This window comes from Hoplias malabaricus, unplaced genomic scaffold (genome assembly GCF_029633855.1).
Source record: "Hoplias malabaricus isolate fHopMal1 unplaced genomic scaffold, fHopMal1.hap1 scaffold_283, whole genome shotgun sequence".
Classification (NCBI taxonomy): domain Eukaryota; kingdom Metazoa; phylum Chordata; class Actinopteri; order Characiformes; family Erythrinidae; genus Hoplias; species Hoplias malabaricus.
Genome location: NW_027100762.1, coordinates 25,997 through 42,474, shown reverse-complemented (window position 1 = coordinate 42,474; position 16,478 = coordinate 25,997). Strand labels below are relative to the sequence as shown.

Below are 16,478 nucleotides of genomic sequence, written 5' to 3'. Positions count from 1 at the left end.
AAGGATCCTCCTTAGATTAGAATCTGTTGCCTGAGAACATAATCTCCCCTCCTGCTGAACACCTTTGCACTTGTGGAGTAAATGTGTCTCTATGCCATCAGCACGCTGGCCTGGTGGTTAGGGAAATGAGCTTGTAACTAGAAGGTTGCCTATTGCATTCCCAGAGCTGCCTTGTCATGACTCAAGTGTCTTCGAGTAAACTCCTAACTGCTCCCCATGTGTGCTCACTGTTACACTAGTGTTTAAATGTGTCTGACTGCACGGGCTGGCTTTAAACGCAGAGAAAAGACGCCTCTGTGGCCAGTAAAGTAATTCTCATTTTAGAATCTGTGACAATTACATCCTTAATGATGAAATTTCCTTTCAACTTCCACACCAGGATGGCCGAGTGGTTAAGGCGTTGGACTTAAGATCCAATGGGTGTATGCCCTCGTGGGTTCGAACCCCACTCCTGGTAGTGGTCATCTCTTTAGGTAACAGCAAGAAAAATGATTGTCCGTCGACTTCAATCAGTGTTCCCTGAGGAATCCTCTTCTACCCTCCTCCTGAACCTCTTTGGAAAAGGGTGGTACATCTCATGGGTGGTGTGTTCTTACACCATGTGCACGCTACGTGTACTTGTAGACAAATTCTAGATCTGAAAACTAACTAATTTCATGACAATAAAATTAAGTGTTCGGCTTGAGATCAACTGGTGCATGTCTTTGTGGGTTGGGTTCAAACCCAATTCCCTGTTAAGTATGTTCTTTGGCTCGACAGGTTTCTAAGGTTGTCTTAGGAATTCAGGTCCTCTTGCCTCAATTACAGTCAATCAATCAATCAAATTTTATTTATATAGCGCTTTTCACAACGAAAAGTCGTCACAAAGCAGCTTTACAGAGATCCGGGTCCAAGCCTCCTATGAGCAAGCCAGGGGCAACAGTGGCAAGGAAAAACTACCTCAGCACACGAGGAAGAAACCTTGGAAGGAACCAAGACTCATACGGGGAACCCATCCTCCTCGGGTCGACACCGGAGAAACAACAGAGAACAGAAGTAAAAGTGAAATGATGACCGATGAAGGGGTTATAGTAATATAAATGTAGTATATTAGTGATGATAGAGAAGCAGAAATGAAAATGGTGAGGATGATGATATTAGTGATGTATGAGTCTGATGAAGGAGGAGGTGATCAGGGATTCTGTGTGAGTTAAAATTAGGTGCAGAGTTAATCTGAGATAAAACAGCATGGCCAAGCATGATAGTGTAGATGAGACAAGGCCAGGATCTTGTACAGGACACGGGCTGGATCAGGGCAACACCTGGAGAGCAGCAGGACATCTCAAAGCATGAGAGAGAGACAGGAGAAAGAAAGCCGGACAAAGGGAACAAATAAAAATACAGAGGTTAGTAGGGTCATGGTAAAGAATGGGCAAATTTGTCCTGCAAAAAAAGCTTCCACTGGTCAGGCAAGAGAACCCAGCGACAGACAGCGTGTTGGCGATTACTACAAAGCTAACTAAGAATGCTGTAGCTATGGTGATATGACAGGGTTAATACAGAACAGTGATAATATGAAAACCAGGCCGAACACCAATATAGAAGGAGTAACCTGAAAGTTAATGATTAACCAAAAGCTTGTTTGAAAAGGTAGGTTTTTAATCTAGATTTAAAGATTGAGAGTGTGTCTGAGCCCCGAACAGTAACCGGAAGGCTATTCCAGAGTTGAGGAGCTTTGTGAGAAAAGGCTCTTCCTCCTGCTGTGTTTTTCTTAATGCGAGGAACTAAGAGTAGATGGGCATCCTGTGAACGAAGAGTACGTGACGGGCGATAAGGTATGAGAAGTTCAGTAAGATACTGCGGGCCTAAACCATTTAGAGATTTATAAGCTAAGAGGAGTATTTTATAGTCAATGCGAAATTTTACAGGTAGCCAGTGTAGGGACGAGAGAACTGGGGTGATATGTTCGAATTTTCTAGCTCTAGTGAGCACCCTGGCTGCTGCATTTTGAACTAACTGAAGCTTGTGTAACGCTTTGCACGAGCTCCCTGCCAGGAGCGCATTGCAGTAGTCTAGACGTGAAGTTATAAAAGCATGCACTAGTTTCTCTGCATCTTTTAATGATAAAATATGCCGAATTTTGGCAATATTGCGTAGGTGGAAGAAGGCGGTTTTGACTGTATTGGATATGTGGGTATCAAATGTGAGAGTCGAATCAAAGGCTACCCCTAAGTTTTTAATGATGGCATTGTGTTTTACTGTTGAATTATCAAGATTAATAGCAGCATTTCTGAGTGAATGTATCTGAGTATCTGTACCTAGTAACAAGACCTCAGTTTTATCAGAATTTAACATGAGAAAATTTTGCATCATCCAGTCTTTAATTTCAGTTAGACATTCTGTTATTTTACGTAGACTGTTACATTTTACAGCTGTTATCTCTCCCCAGATGAATGTCTTTTTATGGGAACAGTGGGGTCAAAAGCATCTTGAATGTAAGATAATTTGATGTGGTAGAGAGTATGAGAAGAATTTGCAGCATCTGTATGTTTAATACCTCTGGAAAGCACTTTGAGGTCTCCTTGTTGTCCAATTAAAAGGCATTTATACCAGTAACAGGGTTGAAACGCATTGGGAAAACTTCCTTTGGATCCAAGATCTACTGTTCAGCCTCTCACACTTCCTGGTTTAACAAGCTCATTCAAATCATTAGTTCATAGAAAACTGTCCGATGTTTGGCCATCACACTTTGAAGTGTGTTTACGAAGCATGGTCTTTAGTTTAAATGGAAACCTGGGAGTCGCTACGTTTTCATAACCTGTGGATGCATGTTAGGATCATCTGAGAATTGAACTGGCGGTTTGCTCTGTCAGACCAGGATGGCCGAGTGGTTAAGGCGTTGGACTTAAGATCCAATGGGCGCCTGCCCACGTGGGTTCGAACCCCACTCCTGGTAGTTGTCCTTTACTTACTCAGTGAATGAGGAAGGATCCTCCTTAGATTAGAATCTGTTGCCTGAGAACATAATCTCCCCTCCTGCTGAACACCTTTGCACTTGTGGAGTAAATGTGTCTCTATGCCATCAGCACGCTGGCCTGGTGGTTAGGGAAATGAGCTTGTAACTAGAAGGTTGCCTATTGCATTCCCAGAGCTGCCTTGTCATGACTCAAGTGTCTTCGAGTAAACCCCTAACTGCTCCCCATGTGTGCTCACTGTTACACTAGTGTTTAAATGTGTCTGACTGCACGGGCTGGCTTTAAACGCAGAGAAAAGACGCCTCTGTGGCCAGTAAAGTAATTCTCATTTTAGAATCTGTGACAATTACATCCTTACTGCTAATCTCAGTGCAGGTGCAGGATGGCGAGTGGTTAAGGCGACTTAAGATCAAAGGGTGTGTCTGTGGGTTGACCCTCGTGTCGACCCTCCTGGTAGTGGTCATCTCTTTAGGTAACAGCAAGAAAATAATGATTGTCCGTCGACTTCAATCAGTGTCCTGAGGAATCCTCTTCTACCCTCCCTGAACCTCTTTGGAAAAGGGTGGTACATCTCATGGGTGGTGTGTTCTTACACCATGTGCACGCTACGTGTACTTGTAGACAATTCTAGATCTGAAAACTAACTAATTTCATGACAATAAAATTAAGTGTTCGGCTTGAGATCAACTGGTGCATGTCTTTGTGGGTTGGGTTCAAACCCAATTCCCTGTTAAGTATGTTCTTTGGCCGACAGGTTTCTAAGGTTGTCTTAGGAATTCAGGTCCTCTTGCCTCAATTACAGTCAATCAATCAATCAAGATTTATAGTTAATAGCGCTTTCACAACGAAAAGTCGTCACAGAGATCGGGTCAGCTCTATGAGCAAGCAGGGCAACAGTGGCAAGAAAACTACCGGGCACAGTGGCAAGGAAAAACTCAGACGAGGAAGAACTTGGAAGGACCAAGACTCATACGGGGAACCATCCTCCTCGGGTCGACACCGGAGAAACAACAGAGAAAGAAGTAAAAGTGAAATGATGACCGATGAAGGGGTTATAGTAATATAAATGTAGTATATTAGTGATGATAGAGAAGCAGAAATGAAAATGGTGAGGATGATGATATTAGTGATGTATGAGTCTGATGAAGGAGGAGGTGATCAGGGATTCTGTGTGAGTTAAAATTAGGTGCAGAGTTAATCTGAGATAAAACAGCATGGCCAAGCATGATAGTGTAGATGAGACAAGGCCAGGATCTTTTACAGGACACGGGCTGGATCAGGGCAACACCTGAAGAGCAGCAGGACATCTCAAAGCATGAGAGAGAGACAGGAGAAAGAAAGCCGGACAAAGGGAACAAATAAAAATACAGAGGTTAGTAGGGTCATGGTAAAGAATGGGCAAATTTGTCCTGCAAAAAAAGCTTCCACTGGTCAGGCAAGAGAACCCAGCGACAGACAGCGTGTTGGCGATTACTACAAAGCTAACTAAGAATGCTGTAGCTATGGTGATATGACAGGGTTAATACAGAACAGTGATAATATGAAAACCAGGCCGAACACCAATATAGAAGGAGTAACCTGAAAGTTAATGATTAACCAAAAGCTTGTTTGAAAAGGTAGGTTTTTAATCTAGATTTAAAGATTGAGAGTGTGTCTGAGCCCCGAACAGTAACCGGAAGGCTATTCCAGAGTTGAGGAGCTTTGTGAGAAAAGGCTCTTCCTCCTGCTGTGTTTTTCTTAATGCGAGGAACTAAGAGTAGATGGGCATCCTGTGAACGAAGAGTACGTGACGGGCGATAAGGTATGAGAAGTTCAGTAAGATACTGCGGGCCTAAACCATTTAGAGATTTATAAGCTAAGAGGAGTATTTTATAGTCAATGCGAAATTTTACAGGTAGCCAGTGTAGGGACGAGAGAACTGGGGTGATATGTTCGAATTTTCTAGCTCTAGTGAGCACCTTGGCTGCTGCATTTTGAACTAACTGAAGCTTGTGTAACGCTTTGCACGAGCTCCCTGCCAGGAGCGCATTGCAGTAGTCTAGACGTGAAGTTATAAAAGCATGCACTAGTTTCTCTGCATCTTTTAATGATAAAATATGCCGAATTTTGGCAATATTGCGTAGGTGGAAGAAGGCGGTTTTGACTGTATTGGATATGTGGGTATCAAATGTGAGAGTCGAATCAAAGGCTACCCCTAAGTTTTTAATGATGGCATTGTGTTTTACTGTTGAATTATCAAGATTAATAGCAGCATTTCTGAGTGAATGTATCTGAGTATCTGTACCTAGTAACAAGACCTCAGTTTTATCAGAATTTAACATGAGAAAATTTTGCATCATCCAGTCTTTAATTTCAGTTAGACATTCTGTTATTTTACGTAGACTGTTACATTTTACAGCTGTTATCTCTCCCCAGATGAATGTCTTTTTATGGGAACAGTGGGGTCAAAAGCATCTTGAATGTAAGATAATTTGATGTGGTAGAGAGTATGTGTAGAATTTGCAGCATCTGTATGTTTAATACCTCTGGAAAGCACTTTGAGGTCTCCTTGTTGTCCAATTAAAAGGCATTTATACCAGTAACAGGGTTGAAACGCATTGGGAAAACTTCCTTTGGATCCAAGATCTACTGTTCAGCCTCTCACACTTCCTGGTTTAACAAGCTCATTCAAATCATTAGTTCATAGAAAACTGTCCGATGTTTGGCCATCACACCTTGAAGTGTGTTTACGAAGCATGGTCTTTAGTTTAAATGGAAACCTGGGAGTCGCTACGTTTTCATAACCTGTGGATGCATGTTAGGATCATCTGAGAATTGAACTGGCGGTTTGCTCTGTCAGACCAGGATGGCCGAGTGGTTAAGGCGTTGGACTTAAGATCCAATGGGCGCCTGCCCACGTGGGTTCGACCCCCACTCCTGGTAGTTGTCCTTTACTTACTCAGTGAATGAGGAAGGATCCTCCTTAGATTAGAATCTGTTGCCTGAGAACATAATCTCCCCTCCTGCTGAACACCTTTGCACTTGTGGAGTAAATGTGTCTCTATGCCATCAGCACGCTGGCCTGGTGGTTAGGGAAATGAGCTTGTAACTAGAAGGTTGCCTATTGCATTCCCAGAGCTGCCTTGTCATGACTCAAGTGTCTTCGAGTAAACCCCTAACTGCTCCCCATGTGTGCTCACTGTTACACTAGTGTTTAAATGTGTCTGACTGCACGGGCTGGCTTTAAACGCAGAGAAAAGACGCCTCTGTGGCCAGTAAAGTAATTCTCATTTTAGAATCTGTGACAATTACATCCTTAATGATGAAATTTCCTTTCAACTTCCACACCAGGATGGCCGAGTGGTTAAGGCGTTGGACTTAAGATCCAATGGGTGTATGCCCTCGTGGGTTCGAACCCCACTCCTGGTAGTGGTCATCTCTTTAGGTAACAGCAAGAAAAATGATTGTCCGTCGACTTCAATCAGTGTTCCCTGAGGAATCCTCTTCTACCCTCCTCCTGAACCTCTTTGGAAAAGGGTGGTACATCTCATGGGTGGTGTGTTCTTACACCATGTGCACGCTACGTGTACTTGTAGACAAATTCTAGATCTGAAAACTAACTAATTTCATGACAATAAAATTAAGTGTTCGGCTTGAGATCAACTGGTGCATGTCTTTGTGGGTTGGGTTCAAACCCAATTCCCTGTTAAGTATGTTCTTTGGCTCGACAGGTTTCTAAGGTTGTCTTAGGAATTCAGGTCCTCTTGCCTCAATTACAGTCAATCAATCAATCAAATTTTATTTATATAGCGCTTTTCACAACGAAAAGTCGTCACAAAGCAGCTTTACAGAGATCCGGGTCCAAGCCTCCTATGAGCAAGCCAGGGGCAACAGTGGCAAGGAAAAACTACCTCAGCACACGAGGAAGAAACCTTGGAAGGAACCAAGACTCATACGGGGAACCCATCCTCCTCGGGTCGACACCGGAGAAACAACAGAGAACAGAAGTAAAAGTGAAATGATGACCGATGAAGGGGTTATAGTAATATAAATGTAGTATATTAGTGATGATAGAGAAGCAGAAATGAAAATGGTGAGGATGATGATATTAGTGATGTATGAGTCTGATGAAGGAGGAGGTGATCAGGGATTCTGTGTGAGTTAAAATTAGGTGCAGAGTTAATCTGAGATAAAACAGCATGGCCAAGCATGATAGTGTAGATGAGACAAGGCCAGGATCTTTTACAGGACACGGGCTGGATCAGGGCAACACCTGGAGAGCAGCAGGACATCTCAAAGCATGAGAGAGAGACAGGAGAAAGAAAGCCGGACAAAGGGAACAAATAAAAATACAGAGGTTAGTAGGGTCATGGTAAAGAATGGGCAAATTTGTCCTGCAAAAAAAGCTTCCACTGGTCAGGCAAGAGAACCCAGCGACAGACAGCGTGTTGGCGATTACTACAAAGCTAACTAAGAATGCTGTAGCTATGGTGATATGACAGGGTTAATACAGAACAGTGATAATATGAAAACCAGGCCGAACACCAATATAGAAGGAGTAACCTGAAAGTTAATGATTAACCAAAAGCTTGTTTGAAAAGGTAGGTTTTTAATCTAGATTTAAAGATTGAGAGTGTGTCTGAGCCCCGAACAGTAACCGGAAGGCTATTCCAGAGTTGAGGAGCTTTGTGAGAAAAGGCTCTTCCTCCTGCTGTGTTTTTCTTAATGCGAGGAACTAAGAGTAGATGGGCATCCTGTGAACGAAGAGTACGTGACGGGCGATAAGGTATGAGAAGTTCAGTAAGATACTGCGGGCCTAAACCATTTAGAGATTTATAAGCTAAGAGGAGTATTTTATAGTCAATGCGAAATTTTACAGGTAGCCAGTGTAGGGACGAGAGAACTGGGGTGATATGTTCGAATTTTCTAGCTCTAGTGAGCACCCTGGCTGCTGCATTTTGAACTAACTGAAGCTTGTGTAACGCTTTGCACGAGCTCCCTGCCAGGAGCGCATTGCAGTAGTCTAGACGTGAAGTTATAAAAGCATGCACTAGTTTCTCTGCATCTTTTAATGATAAAATATGCCGAATTTTGGCAATATTGCGTAGGTGGAAGAAGGCGGTTTTGACTGTATTGGATATGTGGGTATCAAATGTGAGAGTCGAATCAAAGGCTACCCCTAAGTTTTTAATGATGGCATTGTGTTTTACTGTTGAATTATCAAGATTAATAGCAGCATTTCTGAGTGAATGTATCTGAGTATCTGTACCTAGTAACAAGACCTCAGTTTTATCAGAATTTAACATGAGAAAATTTTGCATCATCCAGTCTTTAATTTCAGTTAGACATTCTGTTATTTTACGTAGACTGTTACATTTTACAGCTGTTATCTCTCCCCAGATGAATGTCTTTTTATGGGAACAGTGGGGTCAAAAGCATCTTGAATGTAAGATAATTTGATGTGGTAGAGAGTATGAGAAGAATTTGCAGCATCTGTATGTTTAATACCTCTGGAAAGCACTTTGAGGTCTCCTTGTTGTCCAATTAAAAGGCATTTATACCAGTAACAGGGTTGAAACGCATTGGGAAAACTTCCTTTGGATCCAAGATCTACTGTTCAGCCTCTCACACTTCCTGGTTTAACAAGCTCATTCAAATCATTAGTTCATAGAAAACTGTCCGATGTTTGGCCATCACACTTTGAAGTGTGTTTACGAAGCATGGTCTTTAGTTTAAATGGAAACCTGGGAGTCGCTACGTTTTCATAACCTGTGGATGCATGTTAGGATCATCTGAGAATTGAACTGGCGGTTTGCTCTGTCAGACCAGGATGGCCGAGTGGTTAAGGCGTTGGACTTAAGATCCAATGGGCGCCTGCCCACGTGGGTTCGAACCCCACTCCTGGTAGTTGTCCTTTACTTACTCAGTGAATGAGGAAGGATCCTCCTTAGATTAGAATCTGTTGCCTGAGAACATAATCTCCCCTCCTGCTGAACACCTTTGCACTTGTGGAGTAAATGTGTCTCTATGCCATCAGCACGCTGGCCTGGTGGTTAGGGAAATGAGCTTGTAACTAGAAGGTTGCCTATTGCATTCCCAGAGCTGCCTTGTCATGACTCAAGTGTCTTCGAGTAAACCCCTAACTGCTCCCCATGTGTGCTCACTGTTACACTAGTGTTTAAATGTGTCTGACTGCACGGGCTGGCTTTAAACGCAGAGAAAAGACGCCTCTGTGGCCAGTAAAGTAATTCTCATTTTAGAATCTGTGACAATTACATCCTTAATGATGAAATTTCTTTTCAACTGCCACACCAGGATGGCCGAGTGGTTAAGGCGTTGGACTTAAGATCCAATGGGTGTATGCCCTCGTGGGTTCGAACCCCACTCCTGGTAGTGGTCATCTCTTTAGGTAACAGCAAGAAAAATGATTGTCCGTCGACTTCAATCAGTGTTCCCTGAGGAATCCTCTTCTACCCTCCTCCTGAACCTCTTTGGAAAAGGGTGGTACATCTCATGGGTGGTGTGTTCTTACACCATGTGCACGCTACGTGTACTTGTAGACAAATTCTAGATCTGAAAACTAACTAATTTCATGACAATAAAATTAAGTGTTCGGCTTGAGATCAACTGGTGCATGTCTTTGTGGGTTGGGTTCAAACCCAATTCCCTGTTAAGTATGTTCTTTGGCTCGACAGGTTTCTAAGGTTGTCTTAGGAATTCAGGTCCTCTTGCCTCAATTACAGTCAATCAATCAATCAAATTTTATTTATATAGCGCTTTTCACAACGAAAAGTCGTCACAAAGCAGCTTTACAGAGATCCGGGTCCAAGCCTCCTATGAGCAAGCCAGGGGCAACAGTGGCAAGGAAAAACTACCTCAGCACACGAGGAAGAAACCTTGGAAGGAACCAAGACTCATACGGGGAACCCATCCTCCTCGGGTCGACACCGGAGAAACAACAGAGAACAGAAGTAAAAGTGAAATGATGACCGATGAAGGGGTTATAGTAATATAAATGTAGTATATTAGTGATGATAGAGAAGCAGAAATGAAAATGGTGAGGATGATGATATTAGTGATGTATGAGTCTGATGAAGGAGGAGGTGATCAGGGATTCTGTGTGAGTTAAAATTAGGTGCAGAGTTAATCTGAGATAAAACAGCATGGCCAAGCATGATAGTGTAGATGAGACAAGGCCAGGATCTTTTACAGGACACGGGCTGGATCAGGGCAACACCTGAAGAGCAGCAGGACATCTCAAAGCATGAGAGAGAGACAGGAGAAAGAAAGCCGGACAAAGGGAACAAATAAAAATACAGAGGTTAGTAGGGTCATGGTAAAGAATGGGCAAATTTGTCCTGCAAAAAAAGCTTCCACTGGTCAGGCAAGAGAACCCAGCGACAGACAGCGTGTTGGCGATTACTACAAAGCTAACTAAGAATGCTGTAGCTATGGTGATATGACAGGGTTAATACAGAACAGTGATAATATGAAAACCAGGCCGAACACCAATATAGAAGGAGTAACCTGAAAGTTAATGATTAACCAAAAGCTTGTTTGAAAAGGTAGGTTTTTAATCTAGATTTAAAGATTGAGAGTGTGTCTGAGCCCCGAACAGTAACCGGAAGGCTATTCCAGAGTTGAGGAGCTTTGTGAGAAAAGGCTCTTCCTCCTGCTGTGTTTTTCTTAATGCGAGGAACTAAGAGTAGATGGGCATCCTGTGAACGAAGAGTACGTGACGGGCGATAAGGTATGAGAAGTTCAGTAAGATACTGCGGGCCTAAACCATTTAGAGATTTATAAGCTAAGAGGAGTATTTTATAGTCAATGCGAAATTTTACAGGTAGCCAGTGTAGGGACGAGAGAACTGGGGTGATATGTTCGAATTTTCTAGCTCTAGTGAGCACCTTGGCTGCTGCATTTTGAACTAACTGAAGCTTGTGTAACGCTTTGCACGAGCTCCCTGCCAGGAGCGCATTGCAGTAGTCTAGACGTGAAGTTATAAAAGCATGCACTAGTTTCTCTGCATCTTTTAATGATAAAATATGCCGAATTTTGGCAATATTGCGTAGGTGGAAGAAGGCGGTTTTGACTGTATTGGATATGTGGGTATCAAATGTGAGAGTCGAATCAAAGGCTACCCCTAAGTTTTTAATGATGGCATTGTGTTTTACTGTTGAATTATCAAGATTAATAGCAGCATTTCTGAGTGAATGTATCTGAGTATCTGTACCTAGTAACAAGACCTCAGTTTTATCAGAATTTAACATGAGAAAATTTTGCATCATCCAGTCTTTAATTTCAGTTAGACATTCTGTTATTTTACGTAGACTGTTACATTTTACAGCTGTTATCTCTCCCCAGATGAATGTCTTTTTATGGGAACAGTGGGGTCAAAAGCATCTTGAATGTAAGATAATTTGATGTGGTAGAGAGTATGTGTAGAATTTGCAGCATCTGTATGTTTAATACCTCTGGAAAGCACTTTGAGGTCTCCTTGTTGTCCAATTAAAAGGCATTTATACCAGTAACAGGGTTGAAACGCATTGGGAAAACTTCCTTTGGATCCAAGATCTACTGTTCAGCCTCTCACACTTCCTGGTTTAACAAGCTCATTCAAATCATTAGTTCATAGAAAACTGTCCGATGTTTGGCCATCACACCTTGAAGTGTGTTTACGAAGCATGGTCTTTAGTTTAAATGGAAACCTGGGAGTCGCTACGTTTTCATAACCTGTGGATGCATGTTAGGATCATCTGAGAATTGAACTGGCGGTTTGCTCTGTCAGACCAGGATGGCCGAGTGGTTAAGGCGTTGGACTTAAGATCCAATGGGCGCCTGCCCACGTGGGTTCGACCCCCACTCCTGGTAGTTGTCCTTTACTTACTCAGTGAATGAGGAAGGATCCTCCTTAGATTAGAATCTGTTGCCTGAGAACATAATCTCCCCTCCTGCTGAACACCTTTGCACTTGTGGAGTAAATGTGTCTCTATGCCATCAGCACGCTGGCCTGGTGGTTAGGGAAATGAGCTTGTAACTAGAAGGTTGCCTATTGCATTCCCAGAGCTGCCTTGTCATGACTCAAGTGTCTTCGAGTAAACCCCTAACTGCTCCCCATGTGTGCTCACTGTTACACTAGTGTTTAAATGTGTCTGACTGCACGGGCTGGCTTTAAACGCAGAGAAAAGACGCCTCTGTGGCCAGTAAAGTAATTCTCATTTTAGAATCTGTGACAATTACATCCTTAATGATGAAATTTCCTTTCAACTTCCACACCAGGATGGCCGAGTGGTTAAGGCGTTGGACTTAAGATCCAATGGGTGTATGCCCTCGTGGGTTCGAACCCCACTCCTGGTAGTGGTCATCTCTTTAGGTAACAGCAAGAAAAATGATTGTCCGTCGACTTCAATCAGTGTTCCCTGAGGAATCCTCTTCTACCCTCCTCCTGAACCTCTTTGGAAAAGGGTGGTACATCTCATGGGTGGTGTGTTCTTACACCATGTGCACGCTACGTGTACTTGTAGACAAATTCTAGATCTGAAAACTAACTAATTTCATGACAATAAAATTAAGTGTTCGGCTTGAGATCAACTGGTGCATGTCTTTGTGGGTTGGGTTCAAACCCAATTCCCTGTTAAGTATGTTCTTTGGCTCGACAGGTTTCTAAGGTTGTCTTAGGAATTCAGGTCCTCTTGCCTCAATTACAGTCAATCAATCAATCAAATTTTATTTATATAGCGCTTTTCACAACGAAAAGTCGTCACAAAGCAGCTTTACAGAGATCCGGGTCCAAGCCTCCTATGAGCAAGCCAGGGGCAACAGTGGCAAGGAAAAACTACCTCAGCACACGAGGAAGAAACCTTGGAAGGAACCAAGACTCATACGGGGAACCCATCCTCCTCGGGTCGACACCGGAGAAACAACAGAGAACAGAAGTAAAAGTGAAATGATGACCGATGAAGGGGTTATAGTAATATAAATGTAGTATATTAGTGATGATAGAGAAGCAGAAATGAAAATGGTGAGGATGATGATATTAGTGATGTATGAGTCTGATGAAGGAGGAGGTGATCAGGGATTCTGTGTGAGTTAAAATTAGGTGCAGAGTTAATCTGAGATAAAACAGCATGGCCAAGCATGATAGTGTAGATGAGACAAGGCCAGGATCTTTTACAGGACACGGGCTGGATCAGGGCAACACCTGGAGAGCAGCAGGACATCTCAAAGCATGAGAGAGAGACAGGAGAAAGAAAGCCGGACAAAGGGAACAAATAAAAATACAGAGGTTAGTAGGGTCATGGTAAAGAATGGGCAAATTTGTCCTGCAAAAAAAGCTTCCACTGGTCAGGCAAGAGAACCCAGCGACAGACAGCGTGTTGGCGATTACTACAAAGCTAACTAAGAATGCTGTAGCTATGGTGATATGACAGGGTTAATACAGAACAGTGATAATATGAAAACCAGGCCGAACACCAATATAGAAGGAGTAACCTGAAAGTTAATGATTAACCAAAAGCTTGTTTGAAAAGGTAGGTTTTTAATCTAGATTTAAAGATTGAGAGTGTGTCTGAGCCCCGAACAGTAACCGGAAGGCTATTCCAGAGTTGAGGAGCTTTGTGAGAAAAGGCTCTTCCTCCTGCTGTGTTTTTCTTAATGCGAGGAACTAAGAGTAGATGGGCATCCTGTGAACGAAGAGTACGTGACGGGCGATAAGGTATGAGAAGTTCAGTAAGATACTGCGGGCCTAAACCATTTAGAGATTTATAAGCTAAGAGGAGTATTTTATAGTCAATGCGAAATTTTACAGGTAGCCAGTGTAGGGACGAGAGAACTGGGGTGATATGTTCGAATTTTCTAGCTCTAGTGAGCACCCTGGCTGCTGCATTTTGAACTAACTGAAGCTTGTGTAACGCTTTGCACGAGCTCCCTGCCAGGAGCGCATTGCAGTAGTCTAGACGTGAAGTTATAAAAGCATGCACTAGTTTCTCTGCATCTTTTAATGATAAAATATGCCGAATTTTGGCAATATTGCGTAGGTGGAAGAAGGCGGTTTTGACTGTATTGGATATGTGGGTATCAAATGTGAGAGTCGAATCAAAGGCTACCCCTAAGTTTTTAATGATGGCATTGTGTTTTACTGTTGAATTATCAAGATTAATAGCAGCATTTCTGAGTGAATGTATCTGAGTATCTGTACCTAGTAACAAGACCTCAGTTTTATCAGAATTTAACATGAGAAAAGTTTGCATCATCCAGTCTTTAATTTCAGTTAGACATTCTGTTATTTTACGTAGACTGTTACATTTTACAGCTGTTATCTCTCCCCAGATGAATGTCTTTTTATGGGAACAGTGGGGTCAAAAGCATCTTGAATGTAAGATAATTTGATGTGGTAGAGAGTATGTGTAGAATTTGCAGCATCTGTATGTTTAATACCTCTGGAAAGCACTTTGAGGTCTCCTTGTTGTCCAATTAAAAGGCATTTATACCAGTAACAGGGTTGAAACGCATTGGGAAAACTTCCTTTGGATCCAAGATCTACTGTTCAGCCTCTCACACTTCCTGGTTTAACAAGCTCATTCAAATCATTAGTTCATAGAAAACTGTCCGATGTTTGGCCATCACACTTTGAAGTGTGTTTACGAAGCATGGTCTTTAGTTTAAATGGAAACCTGGGAGTCGCTACGTTTTCATAACCTGTGGATGCATGTTAGGATCATCTGAGAATTGAACTGGCGGTTTGCTCTGTCAGACCAGGATGGCCGAGTGGTTAAGGCGTTGGACTTAAGATCCAATGGGCGCCTGCCCACGTGGGTTCGAACCCCACTCCTGGTAGTTGTCCTTTACTTACTCAGTGAATGAGGAAGGATCCTCCTTAGATTAGAATCTGTTGCCTGAGAACATAATCTCCCCTCCTGCTGAACACCTTTGCACTTGTGGAGTAAATGTGTCTCTATGCCATCAGCACGCTGGCCTGGTGGTTAGGGAAATGAGCTTGTAACTAGAAGGTTGCCTATTGCATTCCCAGAGCTGCCTTGTCATGACTCAAGTGTCTTCGAGTAAACCCCTAACTGCTCCCCATGTGTGCTCACTGTTACACTAGTGTTTAAATGTGTCTGACTGCACGGGCTGGCTTTAAACGCAGAGAAAAGACGCCTCTGTGGCCAGTAAAGTAATTCTCATTTTAGAATCTGTGACAATTACATCCTTAATGATGAAATTTCTTTTCAACTGCCACACCAGGATGGCCGAGTGGTTAAGGCGTTGGACTTAAGATCCAATGGGTGTATGCCCTCGTGGGTTCGAACCCCACTCCTGGTAGTGGTCATCTCTTTAGGTAACAGCAAGAAAAATGATTGTCCGTCGACTTCAATCAGTGTTCCCTGAGGAATCCTCTTCTACCCTCCTCCTGAACCTCTTTGGAAAAGGGTGGTACATCTCATGGGTGGTGTGTTCTTACACCATGTGCACGCTACGTGTACTTGTAGACAAATTCTAGATCTGAAAACTAACTAATTTCATGACAATAAAATTAAGTGTTCGGCTTGAGATCAACTGGTGCATGTCTTTGTGGGTTGGGTTCAAACCCAATTCCCTGTTAAGTATGTTCTTTGGCTCGACAGGTTTCTAAGGTTGTCTTAGGAATTCAGGTCCTCTTGCCTCAATTACAGTCAATCAATCAATCAAATTTTATTTATATAGCGCTTTTCACAACGAAAAGTCGTCACAAAGCAGCTTTACAGAGATCCGGGTCCAAGCCTCCTATGAGCAAGCCAGGGGCAACAGTGGCAAGGAAAAACTACCTCAGCACACGAGGAAGAAACCTTGGAAGGAACCAAGACTCATACGGGGAACCCATCCTCCTCGGGTCGACACCGGAGAAACAACAGAGAACAGAAGTAAAAGTGAAATGATGACCGATGAAGGGGTTATAGTAATATAAATGTAGTATATTAGTGATGATAGAGAAGCAGAAATGAAAATGGTGAGGATGATGATATTAGTGATGTATGAGTCTGATGAAGGAGGAGGTGATCAGGGATTCTGTGTGAGTTAAAATTAGGTGCAGAGTTAATCTGAGATAAAACAGCATGGCCAAGCATGATAGTGTAGATGAGACAAGGCCAGGATCTTTTACAGGACACGGGCTGGATCAGGGCAACACCTGAAGAGCAGCAGGACATCTCAAAGCATGAGAGAGAGACAGGAGAAAGAAAGCCGGACAAAGGGAACAAATAAAAATACAGAGGTTAGTAGGGTCATGGTAAAGAATGGGCAAATTTGTCCTGCAAAAAAAGCTTCCACTGGTCAGGCAAGAGAACCCAGCGACAGACAGCGTGTTGGCGATTACTACAAAGCTAACTAAGAATGCTGTAGCTATGGTGATATGACAGGGTTAATACAGAACAGTGATAATATGAAAACCAGGCCGAACACCAATATAGAAGGAGTAACCTGAAAGTTAATGATTAACCAAAAGCTTGTTTGAAAAGGTAGGTTTTTAATCTAGATTTAAAGATTGAGAGTGTGTCTGAGCCCCGAACA

At 42.7% G+C, this 16,478-nt stretch overlaps 10 non-coding genes across 10 annotated transcripts; all 10 read left to right on the top strand.

The window, feature by feature from the left end:
* Window positions 1-374: 374 nt before the first annotated feature.
* On the top strand, window positions 375-457 carry trnal-uaa (transfer RNA leucine (anticodon UAA)). Its single transcript has one exon. It is a non-coding gene; the product is annotated as a tRNA-Leu (tRNA).
* A 2,395-nt stretch (window positions 458-2,852) lies between these two features.
* On the top strand, window positions 2,853-2,935 carry trnal-uaa (transfer RNA leucine (anticodon UAA)). Its single transcript has one exon. It is a non-coding gene; the product is annotated as a tRNA-Leu (tRNA).
* Window positions 2,936-5,793: 2,858 nt separating this feature from the next.
* On the top strand, window positions 5,794-5,876 carry trnal-uaa (transfer RNA leucine (anticodon UAA)). Its single transcript has one exon. It is a non-coding gene; the product is annotated as a tRNA-Leu (tRNA).
* A 403-nt stretch (window positions 5,877-6,279) lies between these two features.
* Window positions 6,280-6,362, top strand: trnal-uaa (transfer RNA leucine (anticodon UAA)). Its single transcript has one exon. It is a non-coding gene; the product is annotated as a tRNA-Leu (tRNA).
* Window positions 6,363-8,757: 2,395 nt separating this feature from the next.
* trnal-uaa (transfer RNA leucine (anticodon UAA)) lies at window positions 8,758-8,840 on the top strand. Its single transcript has one exon. It is a non-coding gene; the product is annotated as a tRNA-Leu (tRNA).
* Window positions 8,841-9,243: 403 nt separating this feature from the next.
* trnal-uaa (transfer RNA leucine (anticodon UAA)) lies at window positions 9,244-9,326 on the top strand. Its single transcript has one exon. It is a non-coding gene; the product is annotated as a tRNA-Leu (tRNA).
* Window positions 9,327-11,721: 2,395 nt separating this feature from the next.
* trnal-uaa (transfer RNA leucine (anticodon UAA)) lies at window positions 11,722-11,804 on the top strand. Its single transcript has one exon. It is a non-coding gene; the product is annotated as a tRNA-Leu (tRNA).
* A 403-nt stretch (window positions 11,805-12,207) lies between these two features.
* Window positions 12,208-12,290, top strand: trnal-uaa (transfer RNA leucine (anticodon UAA)). The gene has a single exon. It is a non-coding gene; the product is annotated as a tRNA-Leu (tRNA).
* A 2,395-nt stretch (window positions 12,291-14,685) lies between these two features.
* Window positions 14,686-14,768, top strand: trnal-uaa (transfer RNA leucine (anticodon UAA)). Its single transcript has one exon. It is a non-coding gene; the product is annotated as a tRNA-Leu (tRNA).
* A 403-nt stretch (window positions 14,769-15,171) lies between these two features.
* Window positions 15,172-15,254, top strand: trnal-uaa (transfer RNA leucine (anticodon UAA)). The gene has a single exon. It is a non-coding gene; the product is annotated as a tRNA-Leu (tRNA).
* The last annotated feature ends 1,224 nt before the right edge of the window (window positions 15,255-16,478 follow it).